Below are 13,387 nucleotides of genomic sequence, written 5' to 3'. Positions count from 1 at the left end.
TACCACCGGATACATAAATGCCACAGACACATAACTGGGTGAACCTTTTCAGATTGTGACTCAGCTTTGCTAAAGTCCCCAGTTAGAGGTGTCCAGAAACATAACTGGATCACGACTTTAACCACTTAGTTTCAAGTTTTTCACTTGGACCTTCATGACACAAGCACATGGTTAGGGACATCTTGGTTTAGTCGCTTAGGCCAGGATTTTATTCCTTTGGGCCCTCCTATCCATTGATGCTCAAAGCCTTGGATCCTTTTTACCCTTGCCTTTTGGTTTAAAGGGCTATTGGTTTTTTCTGCTTGCTTTTTCTTTTTTTCTTTCTTTTTCTTTATTTTTTTGCAAGCTTTGTTACTCACTACTTTTTCTTGCTTCAAGAATCAATTTCATGATTTTTCAGATTATCAATAACATTTCTTTTTGTTCATCATTCTTTTAAGAGCCAACAATTTTAACATTCATAAACTTCACTATAAAAAATATACACTGTTCAAGCATTCATTCAGAAAACAAAAAGTATTGCCACCACATCAAAATAATTAAACTAATTTCAAGATAAAATTTGAAATTTAAGTACTTCTTGTTCTTTTGTAATTAGGCACATTTTTCATTTAAGAAAGGTGAAGAATTCATGGAATTATTCATAGCTTTAAGACATAGATACTAGACACTAATGATCATGTAATGAAGACACAAACATAGATAACACATAAAGCATAAAAATCGAAAAACAGAAAGTTAAGAACAAGGAAATCAAAGAACGGGTCCACCTCAGTGATGGCGGCTAGTTCTTCCTCTTGAAGATCCAATGGAACACCTGAGATCCTCTATGTCTCTTCCTTTCCTTTATTGCTCTTCCCTCATGGCTATTTGATCCTCTCTAATTTCATGGAGAATAATGGAGTGCTCTTGGTGCTCCATCCTTAGTTGCTCCATGTTGGAACTCAAATCTCCCAAAGAGGTGTTGAGTTACTCCCAATAGTTGTGTGGAGAAAAATGCATCCCTTGAGGTATCTCAGGGATTTCTTGATGAGGAACTTCCTCATGCTCTTGTTGAGGTCCATGAGTGGGCTCTCTTATTTGCTCCATCCTCTTTTTAGTTATGGGCTTGTCCTCTTCAATGAGGATGTCTTCCTCTATGATAATTCCAGCTAAACTGCATAGGTGACAAATGAGATGAGGGAAGGCTAACCTTGCCAAAGTGGAAGGTTTGTCAGCAACCTTGTATAGTTCTAGAGGTATGATCTCATGAACTTCCACTTCCTCTCCAATCATGATACTATGTATCATGATAGCCCGATCCATAGTTACTTCAGACCGGTTGCTAGTAGGAATAATAGAGCGTTGGATGAACTCTAGCTATCCTCTAGCCACGGGTTTAAGGTCATGCCTTCTCAATTGAACCGACTTGCCTTTGGAGTCTCTTTTCCACTAAGCTCCTTCCACACATATGTCCATGAGGACCTGGTCTAACCTTTGACCAATGTTGACCCTTCTAGTGTAGGGGCGTGCATCTCCTTGCATCATAGGCAAGTTGAATGCCAACCTTACATTTTCTAGACTGAAATCTAAGTATTTTCCCCGAACCATTATGAGCCAATTCTTTGGGTTCGGGTTCACACTTTGATCATGGTTCTTGGTGATCCATGCGTTAGCATAGAATTCTTGAACCATTAAGATTCTGACTTGTTGAATGGGGTTGGTGAGAACTTTCCAAACTCTTCTTCGGATCTCATGTTGGATCTCCGGATACTCATTCCTTTTGAGCATGAAAGTGACCTCAGGGATCACATTCTTCTTGGCCACAACTTCATAGAAGTGGTCTTGATGGACCTTTGAGATGAATCTCTCCATCTTCCATGACTCAGAGGTGGAAGCTTTTGCCTTCCCTTTCCTCTTTCTAGAGGTTTCTCCAACCTTAGGTGCCATAAATGGTTATGGAAAAACAAAAAGCAACAATTTTTCCACACTAAACTTAAAATGTTTGCACGTCCTCGAGCAAAAGAAGAGAGAAGGGACGGAGAAAAAGAAGAAATGGAGGAGATGGAGAGGTGTGAGTGATTCGGCCAAGAGGGGAAAGAAGTGTTTATGATGTGTGAAAATAAAGGAGGGATGAAGGGTTTATATAGGAGTGGAGAGAGTGGTAGGGTTCGTGTGTGAGGGTTGGATTTGGGAGGGAAAGTTTTTGAATTTTGAAAGGCGGGGTAGGTGGGGTTTTTGGGGAAGAGTGGGTGGATATGAGTGGTGAAAAGGTGATGGGGAAGAGAGATGGAGGTGATTGGTGAGGGGTATTTGGGGAAGTGTGGTATGGGGAGGTGTGAAGAAGAAAGAGAGTGAGTTGAGGTAGGTGGGGATCCTGTGGGGTCCACAGATCCTGAGGTGTCAAGAATTTCTCATCCTTGCACCATTTTGGCGTGTAAACGCCCTCCTAGTGCCAATCCTGGTGTTAAACGCCTGGTTGCTGCCCATTTCTGGCGTTTAACACTAGCTTTTCTTCCCTTTCTGGCATTGAACGCCAACTTGGTGCCCTTTTCTGGCGTTAAACGCCCATAATGGTGCCAGACTAGCCGTTTAACACCCATTCTGCTACCCTTACTGGCGTTTAAACTCCAGTAAGCTCCTCCTCCAGGGTGTGCTATTTTTAATGCTATTTTTGAGTTTGCTTTGATTTTTGTAGTTGTTTTTGTGACTCCACATGATCACCAACATAAATAAAACATAAAATAACAATGGAAATTGGAAAATAAAAATTGGGTTGCCTCCCAATAAGTGCTTCTTTAATGTCAATAGCTTGACAGTGAGCTCTCATGGAGCTTTACAGATATTCAGAGCATGGTTGGGGCCTCCCAACACCAAACTTAGAGTTTGAATGCTGGGGTTCTGTTTGAATCTGTATTGAGAGAAGCTTTTCATGCTTCTTCTCCATGTGTACAGAAGGAGATCCTTAAGCCTTAAACACAAGGTAGTCCTCATTCACTTGAAGGACCAACTCTCCTCTGTCAACATCAATCACAGCTTTTGCTGTGGCTTGGAAGGGTCTGCCAAGGATGATAGATTCATCCTTATTCTTCCCAGTATCCAGGATTATGAAGTCAGTAGGGATGTAAAGGCCTTCAACCTTTACTAAGACATCCTCTACAAGTCCATAAGCCTATTTCCTTGAATTGTCTACCATCTCTAATGAGATTCTTGCAGCTTGTACCTCAAAGATCCCTAGTTTCTCCATTACAGAGAGTGGCATGAGATTTACACTTGACCCCAGGTCACACAAAGCCTTCTCAAAGGTCATGGTGCCAATGGTGCAAGGTATTAAAAACCTTCCAGGGTCTGGTTTCTTTTGAGGTATCTTTAGTTGAGCCAAGGTGTTTAGTTCATTAATGAGTAATAGAGGTTCATCCTCCCAAGTCTCATTACCAAATAACTTGGCAGTCAGCTTCATGATTGCTCCAAGGTACTTAGCAACTTGCTCTTCAATAATGTCTTCATCTTCTTCAGAGGAAGAATACTCATCAGAGCTCATGAATGGTAGAAGTAGGTTCAATGGAATCTCTATGGTTTCTGTATGAGCCTCAGATTCCTTTGGTTCCTCAAAGGGGAACTTCTTTTCATTCAGAGGACATCCCATGACATTTTTTTTACTGGGAATCACATCCTCCTTACTCTCTCTAGGTTCAGCCATGTTGGTCATTATTATGGCCTTGCACTCTCTCTTAGGATTTTCTTCTGTATTGCTTGGGAGAGTGCTAAGAGGAGTTTCAGTAACCTTTTTACTCAAGTGACCCACTTGTGCCTCCAAATTTCTAATGGAGGATCTTGTTTCATTCATAAAACTTAGTATGATCTTAGATAGATCAGAGACTATGGTTGCTAAGCCAGAATAATTCTACTCAGAGTTCTCTGTCTGTTGCTAAGAAGATGATGGGAAATGTTTGTTATTGCCAAACCTGTTTCTCCCACCATTATTGTTATTGAAGCCTTGTTGAGGCTTCTGTTGATCCTTCCATGATAAATTTGGGTGATTCCTCCATGAAGAATTGTAGGTGTTTCCATAGGGTTTTCCCATGTAATTCACCTCTTCCATTGCAGGATTTTCAGGGTCATAAGCTTCTCCTTCAAAGGAGGCTTCTTTAGCACTGCCAGATGCAGCTTGCAATCCGGTCAGATTCTGAGAAATTATATTGACTTGCTGAGTCAATAATTTGTTCTGAGCCAATATGGCATTCAGAGTATCAATCTCAAGAACTCCTTTCTTCTGAGTTGTCCCATTCTTCACAGGATTTCTTTCAGAAGTGTACATGAACTGGTTATTTGCAACCATTTCAATGAGTTCCTGAGCTTCTGCAGGAGTTTTCTTTAGATGAATAGATCTGCCTGCAGAATGGTCCAATGACATCTTGGATAACTCAGACAGACCATCATAGAAGATACCTATGATGCTCCATTCTAAAAGCATGTCAGAGGGACACCTTCTGATCAACTGCTTGTATCTTTCCCAAGCATCATAGAGGGATTCACCTTCCTTCTATTTGAAGGTTTGAACTTCCAGTCTAAGCTTACTCATCTTTTGAGGTGGAAAGAATTTAGCTAAGAAGGCATTGACTAGCCTTTCCCAAGAGTTCAGGCTGTCTCTAGGTTGTGAGTTCAACCATATACTAGCTCTGTCTCTTACAGCAAAAGCGAAAAGCATATAAGTCTGTAGACCTCGGGATCAACTCCATTGGGCTTAACAGTGTCACAGATTTGCAAAAATTTAGCCAAGAATTGATGAGGATCTTCCAATAGAAGTCCATAAAACTTGCAATTCTGTTGCATCATAGAAACTAATTGAGGCTTAAGCTCAAAGTTGTTTGCTCCAATGGCAGGAATAGAGATGCTTCTCCCATAGAAGTCGGGAGTAGGTGCAGTAAAGTCACCAAGCACCTTCCTTACATTGTTGGCATTGTTGTTATTTTTGGCTGCCATGTCTTCTTCTTTTTTGAAAATTTCTGTCAGGTCCTCTCCAGAGAGTTATGCTTTAGCTTCTCTTAGCTTCCTCTTAAGAGTCCTTTCAGGTTCAGGATCAACTTCAACAAGAATGCCTTTATCTTTGTTCCTACTCATATGAAAGAGAAGAAAACAAAAAAAAAGTATGGAATCCTCTATGTCATAGTATAGAGATTCCTTCATGTGTCAGAGGAAAAGGAGAATAAAAGGATGAGGTAGAGAGAAGAATCAAACTTATAGAGAGGGAGGGGGTCTGAATTATTAAGAGAGGAGGAATGTTAGTGATTAAATAGAAAGAGATAGGAGAGAGAAGAAATTCGAATATAAAAATTAAAATAATTGGTTAGATTTTTAAAAAAGTGGTTAGTGATTTTCAAAAATTAGAGAGAGAAACATATTTAGGTGGTTTTGAAAAAGATGAGAATTAGTGAAAAGATTTGAAAAATCAAATTTTGAAAAGATAAGAAGTTAGAAAAGATTTTTGAAATCAAAAGTTGAAAAAGATATGATTTGAAAAAGATTTGATTGAAAAAGATATGTTTGAAAAGATATGATTGAAAAACAAATTTTTGAAAAAAATTTGATTTTAAAATTGATGACTTGACTAACAAGAAATTAAAAGATTTGATTCTAAAATTCAAATATTGAACCTTTCTTAACAAGAAAGTAACAAACTTGAAATTTTTGAATCACAACATTAATTGTTAGCAAGGATTTTTGAAAAAAAATAAAAGAAAAATGAAAAAGATTTGATTTTGAAAGATATATGATTGATATGAGAAGATATGAAAAAGATAAGATTTCGAAAATCAGTTTTAAAACTTGAAAAATTGAAAAAGATATGATTTGAAAACAAAATTTCCTCCTTGGTGCTATTCTGGCGTTAAACGCCCAGAATGGTATCCATTCTGGCGTTTAACGCCCACTTGTCTACCTTTTTGGGCGTTAAACGCCCAGCCAGGTACCCTGGCTGGCGTTTAAACGCCAGAATTCCTTCTTCACTGGGCGTTTTGAACGCCCAGCTTTTTCTCTGTGATTCCTCTGCTGTATGTTCTGAATCTTCAATTCTCTGTATTATTAACTTGAAAAGACATAATTTTGAAAATTTTTTTGAATTTTTAATGAGGAGAAAGAAAAACAACAAAATGAAACTAACCATGAAAAATTAGAATCAAACAGATAATGCATGCAAGAATACTTTGAATGTCAAGATGAACACCAAGAACACTTTGAAGATCATGATGAACATCAAGAACATATTTTTAAAAAATTTTTAAGAAAAGAAAGATATGCAAGACACCAAACTTAAAAATTTTCATACTAGAGACACTAACAAATTGAGAATGCACATGAGAAACAACAAAAGACACAAAACAAGAGAATTTAAAGATCAGACAAAGAAAATCATCAAGAACAACTCGAAGATCATGAAGAACACCATGCATGTGTTTTCAAACAATGCAAGAAAGATAAAAAAACATGTAATTGACATCAAACTTAAAATTTGACTCTAGACTCAAACAAGAAACACAAAATTTTTTTTTTATAATTTTTCGAAAATTTTTTTGAAAAAGAAAATAAAAAACTCAAAATTATTTTTAATAAGAATTCCAGGAATCATGCAATGTTAGTCTAAAGCTTCAGTCTAAAAAAAGATTAGACATGGTCAACCAAGCTTCAGCAGGACATTACATACAATAGCCAAATTGATGGGAATTGGTAGCGCGAAATTGTGATCAATACTTTTCACAACTCAAATAATCCCCGGTAATGAATCCAAAAACTTGGTGTTCAATACCATGGCATAAACACAACTTCGCACAACTAACCAGCAAGTGTACTGGGTCGTCCAAGTAATAAACCTTACGCGAGTAAGGGTCGATCCCACAGAGATTGTTGGTATGAAGCAAGCTATGGTCATCTTGTAAATCTTAGTCAGGCAAACTCAATTGGATATGGTGATGAACGCATAAAAACATAAAGATAAAGATAGAGATACTTATGTAATTCATTGGTAGGAACTTCAGATAAGCGCATGAAGATGCCTTCCCTTCCGTCTCTCTGCTTTCCTACTGTCTTCATCCAATCCTTCTTACTCCTTTCCATGGCAAGCTTATGTAGGGTTTCACCGTTGTCAGTGGCTACCTCCCATCCTCTCAGTGAAAATGTTCCTATGCTCTGTCACAGCATGGCTAATCATCTGTCGGTTCTCGGTCAGGCCGGAATAGAATCCAGCGATTCTTTTGCGTCTGTCACTAACGCCCCGCCTGCTAGGAGTTTGAAGCACGTCACAGTCATTCAATCATTGAATCCTACTCAGAATACCACAGACAAGGTTAGACCTTCTGGATTCTCTTGAATGCCGCCATCAGTTCTAGCCTATACCACGAAGACTCTGATCTCACGGAATGGTTGGCTCGGTTGTCAGGCGAGCACTCGGTTGTCAGGCGATCAACCATGCATCGTGCAATCAGGAATCCAAGAGATATTCACCCAATCGAAGGTAGAACGGAGGTGGTTGTCAGTCACACGTTCATAAGTGAGAATGATGATGAGTGTCACAGATCATCACATTCATCAAGTTGAAGAACAAGTGATATCTTAGAACAAGAACAAGTGGAATTGAATAGAAGAACAATAGTAATTGCATTAATACTCGAGGTACAGCAGAGCTCCACACCTTAATCTATGGTGTGTAGAAACTCCACCGTTGAAAATACATAAGAACAAGGTCTAGGCATGGCTGTGAGGCCAGCCTCCCAATGATCTAAGAACTAGACGTCCAAAGATGATCTAGAGATCTAAAGTGATCAAAAGATTTTTAATACAATAGTAAAAGGTCCTACTTATAGAAAACTAGTAGCCTAAGGTTTACAGAAATGAGTAAATGACATAAAAATCCACTTCTGGGCCCACTTGGTGTGTGCTTGGGCTGAGCAATGAAGCATTTTCGTGTAGAGACTCTTCTTGGAGTTAAACGCCAGCTTTAGTGCCAGTTTGGGCGTTTAACTCCCATTTGGGTGCCAGTTCCGGCGTTTAACGCTGGAAATCTTGAAGGTGACTTTGAACGCCGGTTTGGGCCATCAAATCTTGGGTAAAGTATGGACTATCATATATTGCTGGAAAGCCCAGGATGTCTACTTTCCAACGCCGTTGTGAGCGCGCCAATTGGGCTTCTGTAGCTCCAGAAAATCCACTTCGAGTGCAGGGAGGTCAGAATCCAACAGCATCTGCAGTCCTTTTTAGTCTCTGAATCAGATTTTTGCTCAGGTCCCTCAATTTCAGACAGAAAATACCTGAAATCACAGAAAAACACACAAACTCATAGTAAAGTCCAGAAAAGTGAATTTTAACTAAAAACTAATGAAAATATACTAAAAACTAACTAGATCATACTAAAAACATACTAAAAACAATGCCAAAAAGCGTACAAATTATCCGCTCATCACAACACCAAACTTAAATTGTTGCTTGTCCTCAAGCAACTGAAAATCAAATAAGATAAAAAGAAGAGAATATGCAATGAATTCCAAAAACATCTATGAAGATCAGTATTAATTAGATGAGCGGGGCTTTTAGCTTTTTGCCTCTGAATAGTTTTGGCATCTCACTCTATCCTTTGAAATTCAGAATGATTGGCTTCTTTAGGAACTCAGAATCAAGATAGTGTTATTGATTCTCCTAGTTAAGTATGATGATTCTTGAACATAGCTACTTATTGAGTCTTGGCTGTGGCCCAAAGCACTCTGTCTTCCAGTATTACCACCGGATACATACATGCCACAGACACATAATTGGGTGAACCTTTTCAAATTGTGACTCAGCTTTGCTAGAGTCCCCAATTAGAGATGTCCAGGGTTCTTAAGCACACTCTTTTTGCCTTGGATCACAACTTTATTTCTTTCTTTTCTCTCTTTTTTTCGTTTTCTTTTCTTTTTCTCCCTTTTTTTTCGATTTTTTTTTGTTTTTTCTTGCTTCAAGAATCATTGTAATGATTTTTCAGATCCTCAGTAACATGTCTCCTTTTTCATCATTCTTTCAAGAGCCAACATTCATGAACCACAAATTCAAGATACATATGCACTGTTTAAGCATACATTCAGAAAACAAAAATATTGCCACCACATCAAAATAATTAAACTGTTATAAAATTCAAAATTCATGCAATTCTTTTTCTTTTTCAATTAAGCACGTTTTTATTAAGAGAGGTGATGGATTCATAGGACATTCATAACTTTAAGGCATAGACACTAAGACACTAATGATCACAAGACACAAACATAGATAAACATAAGCATAAAATTCGAAAAACAGAAGAATGAAGAACAAGGAAATCAAAGAACGGGTCCACCTTAGTGATGGCGGCTCTTTCTTCCTCTTGAAGATCCTATGGAGTGCTTGAGCTCCTCAATGTCTCTTCCTTGTCTTTGTTGCTCCTCTCTCATGATTCTTTGATCTTCTCTAATTTCATGGAGGATGATGGAGTGTTCTTGATGCTCCACCCTTAGTTGTCCCATGTTGGAACTCAATTCTCCTAGGGAGGTGTTTAGTTGCTCCCAATAGTTTTGTGGAGGAAAGTGCATCCCTTGAGGTATCTCAGGGATCTCATGATGAGTGGGGTCTCTTGTGTGCTCCATCCTCTTCTTAGTGATGGGCTTGTCCTCATCAATAGGGGTGTCTCCCTCTATGTCAACTCCAACTGAATAACAGAGGTGACAAATGAGATGAGGGAAGGCTAACCTTGCCAAGGTAGAGGACTTGTCCGCCACCTTATAGAGTTCTTGGGCTATAACCTCATGAACTTCTATTCCTTCTCCAATCATGATGCTATGAATCATGATAGCCCGGTCTATGGTAACTTCGGACCGGTTGCTAGTGGGAATGATTGAGCGTTGGATAAACTCCAACCATCCTCTAGCCACGGGTTTGAGGTCATGCCTTCTCAATTGAACCGGCTTCCCTCTTGAATCTCTCTTCCATTGGGCGCCCTCTTCACATATGATTGTGAGGACTTGGTCCAACCTTTGCTCAAAGTTGACCCTTCTAGTGTACGGATGTTCATCTCCTTGCATCATAGGCAAGTTGAACGCCACCCTCACACTTTCCGGACTAAAATCCAAGTATTTCCCCCGAACCATAGTAAGATAATTCTTTGGATTCGGGTTCACACTTTGATCATGGTTCTTGGTGATCCATGCATTGGCATAGAACTCTTGAACCATCAAGATTCCGACTTGTTGAATGGGGTTGGTAAGAACTTCCCAACCTCTTCTTCGGATCTCATGTCGGATTTCTGGATATTCACCCTTTTTGAGTGAAAAAGGGACCTCAGGGATCACCTTCTTCAAGGCCACAACTTCATAGAAGTGGTCTTGATGCACCCTTGAGATGAATCTCTCCATCTCCCATGACTCGGAGGTAGAAGCTTTTGCCTTCCCTTTCCTCTTACTAGAGGTTTCTCCGGCCTTGGATGCCATAAATGGTTATGGAAAAACAAAAAGCAATGCTTTTCCCACACCAAACTTAAAACGTTTGCTCGTCCTCGAGCAAAAGAAGAAAGAAGAGAGTAGAAGAAGAAGAAATGAGGGGAAAGGGAATGGCTTTTGTTTTCGGCCAAGAAGGGGAGAAGTGGTGTGTATGTTGTGTGAAAATGAAGGAGTGAAGGAGGGTTTATATAGGAGAGGCAAAAGGGTAGGTTTCGGTCACTTGAGGGTGGGTTTGGGTGGGAAAGTGGTTTGAATTTGAATGGTGAGGTAGGTGGGGTTTTATGAAGGATGGATGTGAGTGGTGAAGAGAAAGATGGGATTTGATAGGTGAAGGGTTTTTGGGGAAGAGGTGGGGATCCTGTGGGGTCCACAGATCCTGAGGTGTCAAGAAAAAGTCATCCCTGCACCAAATGGCAAGCAAAATCTCGTTTTGTGCCAATTCTGGCGTTAAACGCCGGGCTGGTGCCCATTTCTGGCGTTTAACGCCAGCTTCTTGCCCTTTTCTGGCGTTTAACGCCAGTCTGGTGCCCCTTTCTGGCGTTAAACGCCCAGAATGGTGCCAGACTGGGCGTTAAACGCCCAACAGCTAGCCTCACTGGCGTTTAAACGCCAGTAGGTGCGTCCTCCAGGGTGTGCTGTTTTTCTTCCTGTTTTTCATTCTGTTTTTGCTTTTTTCATTGATTTTGTGACTTCTCATGATCATCAACCTACAAAAAATATAAAATAACAAAAGAAAATAGTTAATTATAAAACATTGGGTTGCCTCCCAACAAGCGCTTCTTTAATGTCAGTAGCTTGACAGAGGACTCTCATGGAGCCTCAGGAATGCTCAGAGCCATGTTGGAACCTCCCAACACCAAACTTAGAGTTTGAATGTGGGGGTTCAACACCAAACTTAGAGTTTGGTTGTGGCCTCCCAACACCAAACTTAGAGTTTGACTGTGGGGGCTCTGTTTGGCTCTGATTTGAGAGAAGCTCTTCATGCTTCCTCTCCATGGTGACAGAGGGATATCCTTGGGCCTTAAACACCAAGGATTCTTCATTCACTTGAATGATCAACTCTCCTCTATCAACATCAATCACAGCCTTTGCTGTGGCTAGGAAGGGTCTGCCAAGGATGATGGATTCATCCATGCACTTCCCAGTCTCTAGGACTATGAAATCAGTAGGGATGTAATGGTCTTCAACTTTAATCAGAACATCCTCTACAAGTCCATGGGCTTGTTTTCTTGAATTGTCTGCCATCTCTAGTGAGATTTTTGCAGCTTGCACCTCAGAGATTCCTAACTTCTCTATTACAGAGAGAGGCATGAGGTTTACACTTGACCCTAAGTCACACAAGGCCTTCTTGAAGGTCATGGTGCCTACGGTACAAGGTATTGAAAACTTCTCAGGATCCTGTCTCTTTTGAGGCAGTTTCTACCTAGACAAGTCATCCAGTTCTTTGGTGAGCAAAGGGGATTTATCCTCCCAAGTCTCATTTCCAAATAACTTGTCATTCAGCTTCATGATTGCTCCAAGGTATTTAGCAACTTGCTCTTCAGTGACATACTCATCCTCTTCAGAGGAAGAATACTCATCAGAGCTCATGAATGGCAGAAGTAAGTCCAATGGAATCTCTATGGTCTCAATTTGAGCCTCAGATTCCCATGATTCCTCATTGGGGAACTCATTGGAGGCTAGTGGACGCCCATTGAGGCCTTCCTCAGTGGCGTTCACTGCCTCTCCTTCCTCCCAAAATTCGGCCATGTTGATGGCCTTGCACTCTCCTTTTGGATTTTCTTCTGTATTGCTTGGGAGAGTACTAGGAGGGAGTTCAGTAATTTTCTTGCTCAGCTGACCCACTTGTGCCTCCAAATTTCTAATGGAGGATCTTGTTTCAGTCATGAAACTTTGAGTGGTTTTGATCAGATCAGAGACCATGGTTGCTAAGTCAGAGTTATTCTGCTTAGAACTCTCTGTCTGTTGCTGAGAAGATGATGGAAAAGGCTTGCTATTGCTAAACCTGTTTCTTCCACCATTATTGTTGTTGAAACCTTGTTGGGGTCTCTGTTGATCCTTCCATGAAAAATTTGGATGATTTCTCCATGAAGAATTATAGGTGTTTCCATAGGGTTCTCCCATGTAATTCACCTCTTCCATTGAAGGGTTCTCAGGATCATAAGCTTCTTCCTCAGATGAAGCCTCCTTAGTACTGCTTGGTGCATTTTGCATTCCAAACAGACTTTGAGAAATCATATTGACTTGTTGAGTCAATATTTTATTCTGAGCCAATATGGCATTCAGAGTGTCAATCTCAAGAATTTCTTTCTTCTGACTAGTCCCATTGTTCACAGGATTTCTTTCAGAAGTGTACATGAATTGGTTATTTGCAACCATTTCAATCAGTTCTTGAGCTTCAGTAGGCGTCTTCTTCAGATGAAGAGATCCTCCTGCAGAGCTATCCAAAGACATCTTGGATAGTTCAGAGAGACCATCATAGAAAATACCTATGATGCTCCATTCAGAAAGCATATCAGAAGGACACTTTCTGATTAATTGTTTGTATCTTTCCCAAGCTTCATAGAGGGATTCTCCTTCCTTCTGTCTGAAGGTTTGGACTTCCACTCTAAGCTTACTCAATTTTTGAGGTGGAAAGAACTTTGCCAAGAAGGCATTGACTAGCTTTTCCCAAGAGTCCAGGCTTTCTTTAGGTTGAGAGTCCAACCATGTTCTAGCTCTGTCTCTTACAGCAAAAGGGAATAGCATAAGTTTGTAGACCTCAGGGTCAACCCCATTAGTCTTGACAGTGTCACAGATTTGCAAGAACTCAGTTAAGAACTGATGAGGATCTTCCAATGGAAGTCCATGGAACTTGCAATTCTGTTGCATTAGAGAAACTAATTGAGGCTTAAGCTCAAAGTTGTTTGCTCCAATGG

At 40.0% G+C, this 13,387-nt stretch overlaps 1 non-coding gene across 1 annotated transcript; it reads left to right on the top strand.

Moving 5' to 3' along the window:
- Positions 1-12,977: 12,977 nt before the first annotated feature.
- LOC112713951 (small nucleolar RNA R71) lies at positions 12,978-13,085 on the top strand. The gene has a single exon (XR_003158911.1). It is a non-coding gene; the product is annotated as a small nucleolar RNA R71 (small nucleolar RNA).
- Positions 13,086-13,387: the final 302 nt, after the last annotated feature.

The sequence above is a fragment of the Arachis hypogaea genome, chromosome 9 (genome assembly GCF_003086295.3).
Source record: "Arachis hypogaea cultivar Tifrunner chromosome 9, arahy.Tifrunner.gnm2.J5K5, whole genome shotgun sequence".
Taxonomy (NCBI): Eukaryota; Viridiplantae; Streptophyta; class Magnoliopsida; order Fabales; family Fabaceae; genus Arachis; species Arachis hypogaea.
Note: the sequence above shows the minus strand (reverse complement) of the source record. Positions and strands in the feature narration are given on the sequence as shown.